A 5,977-nucleotide genomic window follows, 5' to 3' on the forward strand; every position below is an offset into this window, starting at 1 on the left:
AAGGGTATCAATGTAGTATAAAAGTGTATCAATGTGGTATAAAAGTGTATCAATTGAGTATAAAGACTGCATGTGCCCAATTAGGCCAAAAGGCTAAAAAGGGGAATTAAATTTGGCCGACTGGCTAAGGTTGTCCACATTTTCAATTATGGGCCATTTTTTTAAAATGGCCAGCCCATGTCCTTTTCCCTTAATAAAATCCCTATTAAAATTGAAAAAGAAAATTAAGAAAGCATACCTGGTAAACAAAGGCTGAGAGCATTTTGACAATCCGGATAATTGATTTAAGAGTCTGGGTTGTGCATCAGGGATGAAGAATTCAACTGCAGTCCTATCAAGAATTTCAATTTTCGCACAATATTAGGTCATTTCTTGGAGTATTGTATACAAGAGTTTCAATCTTTTTGCTTGGACCTCTTTGGATATGTAGAAAAAAACGTAAATGACTATGTGAAATTTCACTAAAATTTCAATAGGTACTGAAATTTGAGAAGGGTGGCTTTGAGAAATAGTAAAGTAGACTGCAAAGAATAAATTAAAATTCTTCTAGATTTATTTGGTATATCAAGGTTAGAAAGTGCTTACACGTATCTAAATCGAGCTTCAACACCAATTTGATAGAGAAAGAAGATTAAATTAACATGAAGAAGATGAATCGCGTGCTTCTAGATTTATCTTTAACAGTTACTTTCCTTATTCTGATTTTTGACGTTTCTTTTTCTTTTTGTCTTTATGTTGACATTTTCTGTTTTGTTGTTTTTTATTGCTTAGTATTTACATTTTTTTAATGTATTTTGTGGTTCTCATCTAACAACAATATATCTATCTATCTATCTATCTATATATATATATATATATATATATAGAGAGAGAGAGAGAGAGAGAGAGATGTAAACCAAAAAGTATATACAAGAAAAAAGTGAATATTTCTTTTTGCAGCAAATGGTTACACCGATTTAATAAACATATTACAGTGCATTCACAAATAAATTATCACCAAATTATAATTAATTAAGATACACAAATTTTTAGTTAATTATAATTAAATATGATTAGCTATAAAGAAATATTTTTAAAAAAGAAACTATGGGTAAATTAAAGGGTCCTTTGGTAGGGTGTATACGAATTATATAAAATATGGTGTATTACTAGTGCTTTAATATTTATGTTTGCATATTATTTAGGCTTTTTTTTTGTTTGGTGTAAAAAATAATTGCATAATTTCTAAAAAATATATTTTTACTATTTTGACATTGCCACTCATAATCTCTTTTTAAAAAATAATAAATTAAAAAACTCTTAATTTGAAAATATTATTTGGGTGATTTTATTTTAATATTGGATATTCTCGACATTAAATATGATAAATTTTTATATTTGTAAAAAAGTAAGGATAGAGAAAGTAACGTATATAATACAAAAGCTATTTTAAAAGTACTATAAATTATAATAATTAATAATTAAATTTTTTTAAAAACATATAAATAATTTGATTAACGCCAAATTACATTTGTGTCACATAATTGAGACTAAATATTACTCCCTCCGTCCATATTTACTTGTCCATTTTATCAAAAATAGATCTGCAATAAGGGGTCTTACATTATCTCCCCCACCCTCACCCCCACCCCCCAGGATCATTCGTGCCCCAGTGATGAGTTAGGACACTTTTAGCATGAGGATAGCAAGAATACACCAGAATCAAATGAAAACTAGGAAAGTAACTATAGGAAAATGAAACTCATAACTTCAACACTTTCATCCAACCTGGGGAACAAGAATGGGTATTTAGCCTTCATATCTTCTCAACTTCCCATGTAGCCTCTTCTACCTTTTGGTTTCTCCAAAGAACCTTCACTGAAGCTACATATTTGTTCCTTAACCTATAAACTTTCCTGTTCAATATCTCAATAGGGACTTTCTCACAAGACAAAGAATCTATAATACCAACATCCTCAATAGGCACTATCAAAGAAGGATCACCCACACACTTTTTCAACATGAACACATAAAACACAGGATGGATAGAACCTAAACTCATAGGCAAATCCAACTCATAAGAAACATTCCCAACTCTCCTCAAAATCTAATAGGGACCAACTTAATGGTGATTGAGCTTTCCCGTGTTCCCAAATCTCAAGACTCCTTTCATAGGAGATACCTTCAAGAATACCTAATCATTTACTTCAAACTCTAATTCTCTCTACCTCACATCCGCATAAGACTTTTGGCGACTCTGAGCAGTCTTAAGTCTTTCTCTAATTACCTTTACCTTTTCCATCGATTAGTGAACCAAGTTAGGACCAAACAACTAAGTCTTAACAACCTCAAACCATCCAATAGGAGACCTATACCTCCAGCCATAAAGAACCTCAAAATGAGTCATCTGAATGCTTGAATAATAACTGTTATTATACACAAGCTTAATAAGAGGTAAATGATCAACCCAACTTCTTTAAAATTAATTACACAGGCCTTTATCATATCCTCTAAAGTTTGAATAGTATGCTCTATTTGACCATCTGTTTAAGGATGAAAAGTGGTGCTAAGGTTCAACTGTATGCCCAAACCTTTCTGAAATGTTTGCCAAAAGTGAGAAGAAAATTGCATACCTCAGTCCAAAATAATAAACACTGGCACACCATGCAACTTTACAATCTCTTGAATGAATAATTTAGCATAATACTTTCCTGAATAGTTAGTCCTCATAGGCAAGAAGTTAGCAAATTTCGTCATTCTATCCACAATGACCCAAATCAAATCATACTAATTTTGAAACTGCAAAAGTCCAATAATGAAATCCATATTGATCATCTCACACTTCCACATGGGTAACTCTATCTCTTAAGACATACCACTCAGCCTCGAGTATTCAACCTTAACTTGTTGATTCAACCTTAACTTGCTGATAAACCATACACTTGGCAATAAAATTTTCCATGCCCCTCTTCATATTTGTCCACCAGTAGATTTCCTTCAAGCCGTGGTATTTCTTAGTTGAGTCTGAATGAACTGTATACCTGAACTTATGAGCCTCAGTCAAGATTCATTCCCACATCCCATCAAAATTAGGAACATACAGTCTACCTTGATACCTCCAGATGCCATCTCCCCCAATCTTAAAAACCTTTTTTTAACTTATATCATCCTTAATCTGTATAAGTATGGGATCCAAAGCCACTTTTCCTTCACCTTAGAACTAAGGGATGACTTGACCACTTCCTGAACAATGACTTCCCCATCCTCAGATTCCAAAAGAGGAACTCCTAAGTTAGCTAATCTATGAATACCCTTTACTAATCCAATTTTTTCCTCATTAACATGGGATAAGCTCCCCATAGACAACATGATAAGAGCATCAGCAATAATCTTTACATGGATGGTAGTGGCAACTCATGTCATAATCCTTATGAAATTCAAGCCACTGTCTCTGCCTGAGATTTAATTTCTTCTGCGTAAACAGTTACTGCAAGCTCTTATGATCCGAATAAATATCCATATACACCATATATAAATAATGGTTCCAGATCTTTAAGGCAAGGACGACAACTGCCAACTCTAGATCGTGAGTCAGGTAATTCTTCTTATGAACCTAAAGTTGGCTGGAAGCTAGGCTACTACCTTACCATGCTGAATCAAAACACAGCCCTGTCCCACATGGGATGAATCACAAAATATGACAAAACCATCTGTACCCTTGGGCAGGTTCAAAACTGGAATAGAAGTCAACTTATCCTTCAACTTCTCAAAGTTACCCTCACAAGCATCGAACTATAAGTAATTTACCTTTTCTTATGTCAACCTTGTCAATGGAGTAGAAAAATAAGATAACTCTCTAACAACCTCCTATAATACCCATCCAAACCTAAGAAGCTCCTAATGTCAGTTAGGATCTAGACTATTTCTTAACTGTTTCAACTTTCTGTAGATCTACCATGATCCCTTCACTAGAAATAAAATACCCAAGAAAACTCATAGCTTTAAACCAAAAACTCACACATAGAAAATTTAGCATACAGCTTCTGATCCTTAAGGGTTTGCCACACAATTTGGAGATGATGGGCATGATCTTCCCCACTCTTAGAGTATACCAAGATATCATAAATAAAGACTATCATAAATAGATCCAGAAATTGCTTGAAAACCTGATTCATAATATCCATGAATGCATCCAAGCATTAGTCAACCCAAATGACATCACCAAAAACTCATAGTGACCATACCAGATTCAAAAAAGTAGTCTTGGGTATATCAACCTCCCAAATTTTCAACTAATGATAGCCTGAATGAAGATCAATATTAGAGAAGCATCTAGCACCCTGAAGCTAATCAATAATATCATCAATCCTAGGAAAAGGATACTTATTCTTATTCAGCTGACGATAGTCTATTCACATTCAAAGGGACCCATCTTTCTTTCGCACGAAAAGTACAGAAGCACCCCACGGAGAAACACTAGGATGAATGAAACCCTTATCAAGAAGATCTTTCAATTGCTCCTTTAGCTTCTTTAATTTAGTTGGACTCATTCTATAAGGAGGAATAGAAATAGAATGGGTATCCGATAGAATATCAATCCTAAAGTCTATTTCCATATTTGGAGGAATTCCAAAAAGATTATTGGGAAATATTTTAGGAAATTCATTAACCACAGGGACAGATTGCGAAGAAGGACTTTCAAAGTCAGAATCCTTAACTTGAACTACATGATATATACACTCTTTTAAGATCAATTTATGAGCTCTAGATAGGAATTAAACCTCCCTTTAGGTACTAAGGAACTTTTCTCCCATTTTAATAACGGCTCATTAGGAAAATGAAAACTGAACTTTTGGGTCCTACAATCCAGAGATTTATAGCATGGATGAAGTCAATCTATCCCCAAGATAACATCAAAATCCACCATATCTAACTCTATCAAATCCACCAATGTTTTCCTATGGAAGATAGACACCACACAACCCCTATAGCTTTTCCTAGCAACTGTGGAATTACCCATCAGAGTAGACACAAAAAAGGGTTAAAAATACTTTTGAGATGAAAAACAAAATACACAACCACATAAGGGGTCACAAAAAAAGTGTAGAACCCGGATCAAGCAAATAATAAATATCAAGGGAAAAGAGTTGTAGCATACTAGTAGCAACATCAAGGGATGCCTCAGATTTTTAGCTAGTTGCAAATGTATAGAGATAATTTCAGCCAGTTTCTATATTAGAAGTAGTGCTCTTTAGAACAGGAGCAAAAGATGTGACAATCAAAACTTCATTAGCCCAGTGGCAGACTTGGCTGAAGGACAATCCCACTACATGTGACTAAGCTGACCATAACTATAACACCATTTTCTCTCTTCCTCATAGTAACCACGATGAAGCTACCTACAAAAATGACAAGGAAGATAAAGTGGGGCTGACTGAGCTCCAATAGCCTGAGACTAGACACCGTTTACCTTAGGACCACTACTAGTCTAAAAAAATGATCACCCAAAAGCTTAGGATAGGGAGCACTAGATGTTGAATATGAACTTCCCTAATTTTTCTTCTTGGTTTACTATCTACCATCTCTCCTACTATTTTACTGACCCCCATGAATACCAGAACTTCTTATTCTACCTTTTTCCAATCTCATCTTATTTCTTCTTTTCATCCTCTACCTACTGAATATAAACCATAAGTCTGGAGATGTCCATATCAATGTTCAACATTGTAGCCTTACATTCCAATACCAAGTCATGGGACAACCCAAAAGCAAACTTCCTTATCTTGGATCTCTATCTAGACACTAACTCTGGAGCATAATGAGCCAATTACTAAAATTTCAAGGCATACTCATTCACACTAATCTTACCCTGCTTCAGATTCAAAACTACTAAGCCTTAGCTTCCCTTACCTCCTGAGGAAAGAAATACTCAAAAAGGTACCCAAAAACTTATCCCATAATGTCGACTCTGTATTATCACCCCTCAACTACTCCCACT

This window comes from Capsicum annuum, chromosome 1 (assembly GCF_002878395.1).
Source record: "Capsicum annuum cultivar UCD-10X-F1 chromosome 1, UCD10Xv1.1, whole genome shotgun sequence".
NCBI lineage: Eukaryota > Viridiplantae > Streptophyta > Magnoliopsida > Solanales > Solanaceae > Capsicum > Capsicum annuum.